This window comes from Pimephales promelas, chromosome 10 (assembly GCF_988280905.1).
Source record: "Pimephales promelas chromosome 10, fPimPro1.hap1.1, whole genome shotgun sequence".
NCBI lineage: Eukaryota > Metazoa > Chordata > Actinopteri > Cypriniformes > Leuciscidae > Pimephales > Pimephales promelas.
This window is the reverse complement of record NC_142778.1, coordinates 14611392-14624580: the sequence shown is the minus strand read 5'-3', so window position 1 is coordinate 14624580 and position 13189 is coordinate 14611392. Positions and strand designations below refer to the sequence as shown.

Sequence of the window (13189 nt, the reverse complement as noted above, 5' to 3'; positions counted from 1 at the left end):
TGTCACGATTGCACTTTATTAATCCCTTATATGGACAAAGTTTATCCAGATGTAGCTGAATTAATGTGAATTTGAAACATTATTTAAGACAAGTAAGCAGTCGGTAATAATATAACAAATTAATCAAATCCTTTCCAACTAATCCAACATGTACAGAAATTTGAAAAAAGTAATCAAATGTGAAAAAAAACACTGCATATCCATTACTGTATAAATAAAATATAGATCTTTATGTAATGTTACAAAAGTAGCCTATTTAGTCAAGCGCCGTGAGTCATATATTTGTCATTTGTTTGATTAACATTAAAATACTTGCCAAGACAGGTTTTTTTTTTTTTTGTAGGTAAACCGGTGTTTCGGCTTAACACCAACTATCACAGCAAACCTAGTGACCGTCTCAGATTAGATAAAACATTTCTAAAAACTAGATATTTAAAAATGCACCTTCATTGTTTTGGATTTTGTGACTTTAAGTCGTATAAAAGACCATTTTTCCACTCATACATCATTAAATCAGGGGTTCTCAACTCTAGTCCTCGCGACCCACTGCTCTGCATATTGTGTATGTCTCCCTTATTTAACACACCTGATTGAGATCCTCAGCTCGTTAGGATAGACTCTATCCCTGCGTCCCAATTCGCTTACTTATACTACGCCCTAAAAGTATGTACTCTTTTTGTGAAGAAAAAGTACATACGTTTGAGTGTGTATCAAAAAAGTATGCAAGCTTTGGGACATACAATCACGTCATCTTTAACCTCTGTCGTGTGCTGCGTGCATCCTGTCACCGTAAACTGCCTTGTCAATCATCTCGTCACAGTTAAAATCCTCCATTCAATCTAATTTGATTTACTACCGTATCAGAGCATGTTAATTTGCCAGTTATGGGTCTGTCATGTGTATACTTTCCTGTGTTTTGCAATTTGAATATAATGATGCATTTAAAAAGTAATGGCCAAACGTATCCTGACAAAAGTTCACAATGCTGCTGCAGATGCAATATAATGTGGAGAACATTGAATAAATTAATTTTCGTCAGGTCAGATAGTGTTAATTAATCACTCATACCTCTTTATCTAAACCTCTCAACATAACCGCGAGACTCGCGTGTCCTCCGTGTCTGTAGTTTTTTAACACTTCTTACTCGTGTTTGTAGTTCTAACCGAATCCTCGTTCAACGCGCAAAGGGTTGTGGGCAATATCAGCCGTTAGAGTGTGCATCGACAGAGACTATTTATAGAGACGTGCCACTTCCTCAATCCTTAATACAAATGTATAGGGAAAACCCGTAACAGTAAAGATGGCAGTTGCATGCACATATCCCGCCCCTCCCGCTGGACAGCCAATCGTCTGCTTTTAACAGTCAAGCCGGGAAACATGCTGAGGATCTGAATTAGGTGTGTTAAATAAGGTAGACATACACAATATGCAGAGCAGTGGGTCGCGAAGACTGGAGTTGAGAACCCCTGCATTAAATGTTTCATTTCTAAGGCTATAAAAATGTTACTGAATAATCTATCAATGCATTTACAGCTGATATTGAAATAATAAAGGGTCTCAATGAAGTATGTGCAGTGTCACATCACACACCCAACACCACACACACCCCTCCATGCACACTCCACACGCACACAAACCCCACACGCTCCACACACTCAATCACCCCACATGCACACGCACACTGCAACACACCCCACACGCACGCACACCACACATCCCAACCACACACATGCAAACACCACACCCTACACTCATGTCACAACACACACCCCAACCACACACACACACACACACTCAACACCACACACATGCCACACACTCAATCACCCCACATGCACACCCACAAGCACATTGCAACACACCCCACACGCACGCACACCACACAAACGCACACCCCACACACTCACATCACACACCCAACACCACACACCCCACACGTGCGCACACACCACACATCCCAACCACCCTCCCCCCTTTTCACACACAAGATTTAAAAAAATATTTAACAAATGTATTGTTTCAAAGGGATACTAATGACACATGATTTGGATCTTTTTGTGTCTGGGAAAAAATTGGGAATAAATGGGTTAAAATATCATCTGATCTTGTTCACGTGAACACATATTTATTGGCAAGTGTCAGATAAGTGTATGGTTACAGCCCTAATAAAATGCAATTTTCAAACAACTATTTTTGTATTTGTCATTTGTGCACACGTACTGTGTACAAATGCCCCTTTCTTTCATTTTTTAGTTAAGCTTTTTTTAGAACTGTTTAGTAAAAATCCCTTTGTCCCAAACAGCATGAAGTGCAATTTAAGATTTAAGACTGATTCTACAACACTAAGTTTGACCAGCAGACTAATTTCATGAATGATTATTTACAGGTTGAACAGGCAAGCACCAGTGCACCTGTAGCTCAGTTTTCAGGTAGAACGTATTTAGAAGGTGGTGATACTGCATCCAGGGTTGTGTCTGTGCGGGCATCTCATTGTCAGGGTGATTTTAGGTATGCCAGTTTCTCTAGAAATCACCAGTGCACGTGTGTAGCATTGACATTTTTGGCCAACCAGAGTGAAGGTATTGCGTTCAAGATGCCTGACCTTGATAGAGTTTTAGAGGAGGGAGATGCATTATATATCAGCACTAAATTGCAGCTTATTGCTGAAGGACGGTTTAATTTCGACCATCTGACCATGGAGGAAGTACCGTTGAGGGTTTCATCATTTAACCGGACATACGATGTGCTGAAGTCAGGAGTGATGCATGGATACCTCAGAGCTCCTGGCACTGAAGAGTGGTTGATTCCTCTCACTGAAAGGCTACAGTGTCTCTCCACAGATGTCAGCTATGCTCTCCTCATTGTATCTCCAGAGTGTATTGCTGTGTTTAGAGACAGATCTGGAAGGTATGGATACTTTGATTCTCACTCGAGGACTGCTGCAGGCTTGCCCCATCCTAATGGAACTGCTGTCATGTTGACTTTCACCCATCTGAGTGACATGGCTAACAGATTTCTCAAGATCTTCTGGGATCGTGGTGCTGAGACCAGCTATGAATTCATGCCTGTATCATTTGAAGCAGAGCAACAGTCTATCCTACTGCCTTCACCATCTGTTTGTGAACAGGCGTCCCAATTGATTTCAGCTCTACCAGAACCCATGACAAATGTTGAAGCCGAAGTAAACATTTTTTGCACAGGAACTGAAAACCAAGATGCGGTAAAAAAAACAAATAAGCACAGGAGAAGGAGAGAAATGCGTAAAACATTAAAAATGTCGAAACAAGGTGGAGATTGTAATGACACGGCTGCACCTTATGCCACCAGAACACATAAAAGACGGGATCATGAGAGATGGAGGTATGCCACTTCTTTGAAATACCAATCAAAGAAAAAAGAAGCAAATAAGGTGAAGTATAATCAAGATGCTCTCTTCCGAATAAAAATGAAATGGTCTATAGTGAGAAGATACAGAACAGATTCTCGGTTTCAGACGAAGATGAAAAAATACAGTAAGAAAAGGTACACCACAGATTCTCTCTTCCGGAAAAATAAGAAAGAGAACAGTAAGAAAAGGTACACCACAGATTCTCTCTTCCGGAAAAATAAGAAAGAGAACAGTAAGAAAAGGTACACCACAGATTCTCTCTTCCGGAAAAATAAAAAAGAGTACATTAAGAAGAGGTACAGCACTGATACTCTATTTCAGTGGAGAATGAAACAGTACATGATGAGAAGATATGCAGGTGACCCAGAGTTCAGAGCACATCACATCCTGCGATGTACCCTGCGCAAGACCCCGAAATGTGCCAGTGATACTACATATCACGTTCTTCATCGATTGCAATGCGCACTGCGGATCAAAAATAAATATAAATCTTACATCCGTTCCTGCCAGGAAAGACCCCAGCCTTTGGTTAGCAAAGAGATGGAAAGTGCCATACATGCATTCCGGTGTAAGATTCAGCAAGGCCCTACACATGTCTGCACAGTCTGTCACAGAGCCCTGTTTCCTGATCAAGTCAGGGTGTGTCATAGAGCGAGATATGAAAAAAACGCTCATGTTGCAGCGGCTTGCCTAACAGGAAAGTATGTTCACGCGTGTGATAGTGCCTGCTCAGGTTCCTGTGTAGTTCCGGAAGAGAGAAAACAGGAGTGGATTTGCCCCACTTGTGACAGCCACCTCAAGAGAGGACAGATGTCTTCAATTGCAGCAGCCAACAAAATGGAGTTGCCACCAATCCCTGCGGAATTGGATGACTTAAATGTCCTTGAACGTCAACTCATTGCAAAAATTTTACCATTTGCAAAAATAGTTACGCTACCCAAAGGACAGCAGAGAGCAGTACGTGGTGCCGTTGTGTGTGTGCCCTCCGAGATGGAAAACACTGTCAACTCTCTTCCGAGACCAAGAAGTGAGGCCCAGCTGCTGCAGGTGAAGCTGAAGAGACGCGTGAACTTTAAAGGATATCAGCAGTTCAACACGGTGAATATGCACAACGTGCTTGCAGCTTTATCGAAGCTGAAAGCAGTGCATTCGGAATACAGGGATATCTCCATAAGAGATAGTGCTGTATTTGAAAGTCCCCTAGATGAGGACACTGATATCTCTGAAAATCATCTAGATGAGGAAGCTGATGTCTCTGAGATGCAAACGGAAGCCAATGCTGCCGAGCAGGATGAGATGCAAACGGAAGCCGATGACCAACACGTTAGTGTGGAGGAAAAGGACGAGCTTCGACCCGGCCTTACATTAGACACATGCATGCAGCCGCCTGACATTGGACAGGAGATCTTGTCGTACGGTGAGGGAATATTTAGTATCGCACCTGCACAAGGACATAAGCCTGTTGGATTTTTCAAAATCCCAAAGCTGGAAGCCATGGCGTTCCCTGTTCAGTTCCCCACTGGACAGAATTCCATTGATGAGGAAAGACAAATTTCAATATCTCCCAGTATGTATTTCAACGCCAGATTGTTCAGCGTGGACACGCGTTTTGCAAAAGATCAGAGTTATCTTTTCTTTGCACAGTTTGTCACGGAAACGCATCTGGCTAGAAACAGCATGTCTATCCAGTTACGAAAAGGCAAACCCGTCACAAGAGACGGCCGGAGAATTTCGAACAGCATGCTTCAAGACAACCGGGAGATTGAAAGATTGGTACATAACAGAGACGCCACACGGTTCATGCAACCACTGAGAGGCTCTCCGTCGTATTGGGAGAAAACGTTGAGAGATCTACAGGCTATGATAAGACAGTTAGGAACCCCTACGTTTTTTTGCACGTTCAGTGCCGCCGAAATGAGATGGCCTGAAGTAATAACAGCAATCAAGGCCCAGCAAGGTGAACACGTCGACTTTTCCGAGCTTGACTGGACGACAAAGTGCGAAATCCTCCGAAGCAACCCAGTCACTGTCATGCGCATGTTTGAGAAAAGGGTGGATGCGCTAATGACTCATCTGCTTTTGTCGCCTGCCCAACCCATTGGTAAAGTTGAGGACTACTTTTACCGAGTGGAGTTTCAAGCTAGAGGAAGCCCACATATCCATCTTCTTGCTTGGATAAAGGACGCTCCCGAGTTTGAAAATGACTCTGATAAGGATGTCTGCGACTTTATTGACCGCTACATAACCTGCCAGTTGCCCGATTCCTCGGCTGATCCTGAGCTTCATCGGATCGTCACAGAGGTCCAGCTTCACAGCAGGAACCACTCAAAGTCCTGTAAGAAGGGAAATGTATTGTGTCGCTTTGGGTTCCCCAAACTACCGGTGTCTAGCACCACGATCACTCGTCCGCGACCACAGCGTCCTGAAGAAGAGGATGACACGGACACTTCTCCATCTGGAAGCTGCATGTTTGCGTCTAAAGCCGCACAACCACAACGTCCTGAAGAAGAGCGTGGGAAAGCCCAGGAGCAAGAAGAACGACGGAAGTTGAGACGGGAGGCTGCTCAAAAGGCAATGAGCGAAGCTAGGTCAAAACTCAAGCCGGTGTGGGATCTGTTGAACGACCCCCAAGCCTCCTTTGACAGCTTGTCAGCGCTACTGACAGAGTGTAATTTGTCCATCAAGGACTACAACGAGAACGTCGAAGCATTGTCCAATGCCAACGTGATTCTGCTGAAGCGTGATCCAAAGGAGTCCTGGGTGAATGGATACAATCCCGATTTGTTGAGGGCATGGAATGCTAATATGGACATTCAGTTCGTTCTAGACGCTTTTAGCTGCGTTATGTATATGCTTTCGTATATTTCTAAACCGGAGCACGAAATGGGCGATTTACTGAAGAACGTGATCCAGAGCGTGCGCGAGACGAACGTTAGCGAGGAAGATGAGATGAAGCAGATAATGCAAGCCTACTCCAAACATAGGCAGGTTAGCGCTCAGGAGTCTGTGGCACGAACATGCAGCTTACCGTTGAAGAAGTGTTCACGAAGTGTTGTGTTTCTACCGACGGATGATGACGCGCTAAAGATGAGTCTTCCCTTGAGCGTCCTACAAAATAAAAATCCTGATTCTGAGGATGTATGGATGTCAGGGATGATCGAGAAATACAGAGCAAGGCCTCTAACGCGTGACTTTGAGAAGATTTGTCTGGCAGATTTTGCTTCGGAGTACCGCATCGTGTACGGTCAACAAACAAAAGGCAAGAACGTTCACCGGCTGCTCAACGGCATGGGTTTTTTTCAGAAAAGAACTGGAAAGGCAGCAGTTATTAGGTATGCACGTTATTCGGAGGAAAAACAACCCGAAAAATTTTACTCTAGATTACTTAAGCTTTATATGCCACACCGGAGCAACGAACAGCTAAAACCGCCTAGATTTCCGACATATGAAGCATTTTACAAGAGTGCTAACGTGGAACTACCCTGGGCAAATCCTGGTTTGCTTTTCCCTGTCTGCGCCGTCGTCCAAGCACACAAGGAAAAATTCGAAAAACACAGCGACGAGGTGGATAAGGCGTACGATCAGCTGCAAGAGCAAGGGCCATCCGAAAACGCATGGACCGCTTTTGCACCTGAAATTGAAGTGGATCGTTTAGAGTGCGTCGCAGAACGACAAGACATCAATCCGGATGATGAGAGTGTAGAAGACGATGTCCCGGAATTTCAGATTCTTGAACACGGAGACGGAGTCGTGCCACAAATCGAGGCACCGCAGATGAGCGTTGAATTCATCAGGAGCTTGTTTAGGAGTCTAAACGAGACGCAGGCAGCCATATTCTACACGGTCTGCCAGTGGTGTCAGAAACGTGTGTGGGGTCATAATCCAGAACAGTTTTTCTACTTCGTGTCAGGTGGTGCTGGTTGTGGCAAATCACACGTCATCAAGTGCATATACACGGAAGCGACCAAGATTCTACGACAACTGCCTCGTCTGCGGGAGGAAGGAGATCTGTCCGTGCCTACGGTCCTCTTGAGTGCGTTTACTGGAACCGCAGCATTCAACATTTCTGGCAAAACGTTGCATTCCATTTTGAAACTTCCGAGGAATCTGAAGCCACCGTATCAAGGACTTGGAAACGCACTAGATGAGCTTCGAGCAACACTACGCGACGTGGAGATTCTAATCATCGATGAAGTGTCCATGATTTCGAAGGACCTTTTTGCTTACATAAACTGGAGATGTCAGCAAATCAAAGGCAGCAAGAAACCCTTCGGTGGAATCTCTGTCCTCGCCGTGGGAGATTTTTATCAACTGCCACCTCTGGGTAAAGCCAAACCACTCTGCGTGTATGAAGAGGATGTCCTGGACTTTTGGAAAGATCATTTCCAAATGATTACCCTCACCGAGATCATGCGTCAGAAAGAAGACCTGGCTTTTGCCCAACTTTTAAACCGCCTACGGGTAAAGCAGAAGACAGACGATCTTTCCGAAGAAGATAGAGCTTTGTTACTCCAGGCTGTGAAGGACCCCAACGACTGCCCGTGTGATGCACTGCACGTATTTGCCACCAACAAGGAAGTTCATGGACACAATACCAAAACAATCCATGCTCTTCACACCGACATCATAACCATCGATGCCGAAGACTACAGGAAAGACCCAAGAACAGGAGGAATGAAGAGACAAAAGAAGCCCATCACCGGAAAAAAGGACGACTTGCCCGACACCATACAAATTGCGTTGGGAGTACGCATAATGGTGACTAGGAACCTGGACGTCGAAGACGGATTGGTCAACGGTTGTTTCGGGAAAATTTCTTACATTGTCAAGAAGACAAAAGACGGAATCGACACCGTGCAAATGCTAGGACTTCAGCTCGACAATCCCAACGCAGGCAGGAAGAACCGCAGAAGGGTGCAAGGTGAAGAAGACGACTTGGTTTACATCGATAGATCCGAAGAACCTCTTAGAAAAGGAGCAGTTCGTCGACAATTCCCCATCAAGCTAGCCTACGCCTGCACAGCTCACAAAGTCCAAGGCATGACAATGGAGAATGCCGTGGTGTCGCTGAAGAAGATTTTCGAGCCCGGAATGGCCTACGTTGCCCTCAGCAGAACCACCTCGCTTCGTGGATTGCACATCACAGAGTTCGATGAGAAGAAGATCTATGCTGATCCTACAGTCACAGCCTCGTTGGAAAATATGACAAGAGCAACATTCGACGGAATCATGCCACTTTTGCAGCAGGTGAGGGAAAACAACATGGACCAAACACTCACCATCATTCATCACAACACAGAAGGACTGTCCTCCCATATTGAAGACATCAGATGCCATCATGAACTGCTGCTATCGGACATTCTTTGCATGACGGAAACTCACCTAACCGGATCGGTCATCACACCCCAAGTCCAATTAGAAGGATACAACGTGTTTCTGCGTAACAGACACGTCTCCTACTCGACACACCGAGAAATCGCGCAGAAAGCTGGCGGTGGAGTCGCAATATATTGCAAAGGGCATATTTCAGCTCAGCCTAGGCAGTTTATTCAAAATGTGACCGATCTGGAGTATGTCGTCATCAAAGTAGATAGCCCGATCAAAGCGACAATCGCTGCCGTGTACAGGCCTCCACACTACTGTTTTGAAGAGTTCTCGAAGAACTTGAAGAGTCTGCTGGATTATTTGGACATCGTGGACGAACATCCCGCAATAATCTGTGGAGATTTTAATGAGGATCACCTCTGCGCTGGGAATAAAACTGTTCTGGAACTGTTTCAGTCCAAAGGATACACACAACTGATCACCACAGCAACAACTAAAAAGAACACTCTATTGGATCACATTTACGTCTCTCATCCGGATTTGTGCCTTCAGTCAGGTGTCTTGCATACCTATCATAGCTATCACAATCCCGTGTACTGTGTTTTGCGTAAATGAGATTTTTTTTTAGTGGACAGATATTGTTGTGTTTGGTGGTAGGTTAGTATGCCATACGGAACCGTTTGCCACTGAAACTGCTTAACGCACCAGTGGGGCTTTGACAGCCTTATAAAACGAACGGTTGGGCGCGTATGGTCGGGTTGTCGGGTAGTATGCCATACGGAACCGTTGCCAATGGACCTGGATACATCACATCAGCGGGGCTTTGAAAGCCTTCATCAAACGGGTTGGCGCGTATGGTCGTGTTGCGGTTAGATTGTGGTGTTAGAGATTGTGATTAGGAGATTGCGGTTAGGTCATGCCAAGGGTTTATACCACTGAGCTACGAAGAAGGAGCACCCTCAGCAGCAGCAGGACGGACGGAGGAGGAGTGTGACAGCTCCAGGGAGGACATAGACAGTCAGAGCAACAGTGGCAGTAAGTTATAAAAGACAAGGGACAGAGAGAAGTAGCAAGATGCCACTGTAATGTTTGATTTTGACCTTATTACATACATTTTAATTTCAATTGATGTTCAATCTACCCAATTTGTGCCAATCTGTGCGAGATATGCAGTCCCCTGCTATTCTATGACTGATATGTGCCCTTCTGTAAAGTTGCAGGAAGAATTGGGAGACCATAGCAGTCGTGTCTGGATATGAGTGTGCAATATACCTTCTAAAGCTAAGTGTTAAAAGATTTTATTTCAGTCTGTGTACCACTGCTTTTCATAACTGCGTTTGAATGGAAATGTTATATTTGAACCTCTAATTTTGATTTTTATGTTTTTTAGGAACCAGCCAAATGAAGTGAGATTGTCTGAGAAGATCACGTGTGCTACATCAATGACGATGACGAGCTGGATACCAGATTATGTGCCAATTTCTTTCCGTAAGCTTTTTGTTTTTTGTTGTTTTATTTCTGTTTATTAGTACGGGTGTTTTAGTGATCCCATTGTTCATTTATTCATTTCATGCCCAGAGAAGAGGTCCAAATATCTACGGCATTGAAGACAACTCCGAAGAATGAAGAAGCACACTGAGGTCAATACTACTGATAAGGTGTAGTGTTTCAGTGCATTTTGTTATACAATGGTTTCAGGGTTTTTCCTGGGTCAAAAAGTGTCTTTGTTGGTGGCCAACAGACACTGTTGTCCTATCTTGCTCTCTTATTAAAAAAAAGATTTTACCACTGGATTTCATAATTTTGTTATATAATCATATTGCTATTAAAAAGTTAAACTAAAAATAATTGCATCAAAAGGTTTCTTTTAACCAATAGTCTTAATTTTCTAGCATATTACCTAACAATTGAATAAAATTAACAGCTAGCTAACAACAATGTGCTTTATGATTTTAAACATTGCAGTATGAACTTTTTGACAATATTATTTATTTTAAAACAGCTGTTCAATGTTTATTCATGTTAGTTCACTGCATTTACTAATGTCAACACTTACAACTTTTGATTTGAACAATGTACCATATTAGTAAATGTAAAAATCACTAACAAAGATTAATAAATGCTAAAATAGTTAAAAATGCAGGAAAAAACATGGGTTTTGTTCAAAGATGTATGATTTGGTGTAAAAAATAAAGGCTTACATCTGACCCATCAACTATGCTGCTCATTAAGTCTTGGAGAATCTGAACAATTCAAATAAATTTACTAACATTATCATATATGTTTTACCTCCTCTGCCCTCAGGATATCCAGGGAGACAGATGCGTGCCATTCAGCATAGAAACATCAGAGACAGTTCACCTGAGCGCAGAGGGAAACCAGCTTCTCCTGAGCAAACCTGACAAACGTTCTGCGGGTGGAACTCCAAAGTTGAAACCAAATGCCTTTTTAAAGGCAACAACGGCTCTTCTCAGAGCTACCCACTCATTCAAAAACAAGAGCATTTTTACAAGTTTACTGATATTTCTGATAAGGTCTTGTATTCAGTGCATTTTATCATACAGTGGTTTGTTTAAAAGTTTAGATTGTTTAAAAGTGTATGATCTCAGAGGTGAGAAAAATTGTCTCTTGCGAGATACAAACTTTATGCTCCATACGTCTTGGAGAATCAGAAAATTAACTATTATTATAATATTTGTTTTACCTCCTCTACCTCAGGATATCCAGCCTGTTTGCAGGGCCAGTTCCAGTGGCTAGATGGCGGGAGATGCTCCATTACACCACATTGCATATCAACATTGGATGCACAATTAATTCATTTTAATATATTCATTAATTATTTTACTATCATATTAAATAATTGCTTACACACTCTATATATATATTAATATATCATATATTTGCTTAAATAAAGTTATTATAATGTGTACGCCGAGCCAGAGGAGAATGGGCCCCCCCCTGACGAGTCTGGTTTCTCTCAAGGTTTTTTTTAATCTCCCTTAAGGAGGTTTTTTTCCTTGCCACTGTCGCCACTGGCTTGCTCAATGGGGGTGTTGTGCCAGGTCCCTACCGACCAGGGTTTCCAAAACAATGGTTTGCAAATTGATGGGTATGTTATTATTATTTAAATGTAAATGTTTACATAAAAATGTAAATTAAATTAATTTGAAATCAAAATTAAATCATGTTATAGCTTAGCACTTAAAGCTGTGAGCCCTGTGAAGCCGTTGTATATAGTGATTTCAGAACAGCTAACAGCGTTGTTCAAATATTCTGAGATCAGTGTAAATCATGACTTCACTGGAGTTATGAGATCATTCCTTTTTATAAATGCACGCAGCAATACACCAAATCATCGATAGTAAAACAGTTTTATATTTAAAAGGTACTTTAGTGAGTAGAAATTTTTACCAGTATTCTGTTAAAATTAAAGTTTAGGGTTAGAAATGAGACAAGTGAAGAATTTAAAACAAAGAATTTTGAAAGTGAAGGATTTACAACATTATGTAAAATAAGTTATCAGATAAGCTACTTTATCAAATATTAATTGTATTATTTGCCACAGAATGCATTTCTGTTTTTATTTTTATAATCTTAAAGATGATGCTGTAAAACTAATTTTAATATGAAGTAGATCTAACAACTATAATCTAATAACATCACAATAGGATCTAATCATTGGCTGGGTGGGATTTGGCACAACAGGCGTTTTTATAAATCTTGAATAAACATTTTGTTGAATTGGTTAATCCAGCATTTTTGTCTTTATTGAATTTTACACGTTAAGAGTATTTTCTTGTGAACTTCAGAGAAGATCCAGGTATGATGGTAAGAGGGTCATTTAAAAGCTTACATTTAAAATGTCTTTATATTACAAATCAGTACCGCAACAATTAGGTATCAACAATCAATCAAAAGTTGTTTTAAAAGAATGACAACATACATTAGCCTCATAGCATAATTGCCTAAATCATGTTTATTTGAAATATGTTCAAGGCAATTAGGCTATGAGGCTAATGTATGTGTGTGTGTGTATATATATATATATATATATAAAGCAGGTAGGTCTGCTCCAGCTTATGTTTCTTCACCGAAATTGCATAATTGGAGATATATCAATACATTTATACAGAATCATTATTTCTTTTGGTATTCCAATAAATCGTGACCTGATCAGCATTGTTAGCTTCGAGAGATCGCTGTTATGAGATGGTGTGGTATGGTATTGTCATAGTTCTCTAATTTCTTAATTATTAACTGTAAAATACTTTATTTTTGTATTTCAATTAAAAATCTTAATGAAATTGGAAAACAATTAAAATTTAAAAATTTATTATTTTGAAAAATTTTATTGTCCATTCACAGATGGTACTTTAAGATAGTAGGAGGGTCATTTAAACGTTTAAAATAAAACATATTACCATATAATCAGAAATCAGTTCACAAGCAAAGCATAGATGTGCGTTTCATTGATTT

General features: G+C 41.7%; 1 long non-coding RNA gene across 1 annotated transcript; it reads left to right on the top strand.

The window, feature by feature from the left end:
• The first annotated feature begins 8832 nt into the window (after positions 1-8832).
• Positions 8833-12655, top strand: LOC120477236 (uncharacterized). The gene is made up of 4 exons (XR_005622352.2): positions 8833-9748; positions 9928-10201; positions 10292-10371; positions 11018-12655. It is a non-coding gene; the product is annotated as an uncharacterized LOC120477236 (long non-coding RNA).
• Positions 12656-13189: the final 534 nt, after the last annotated feature.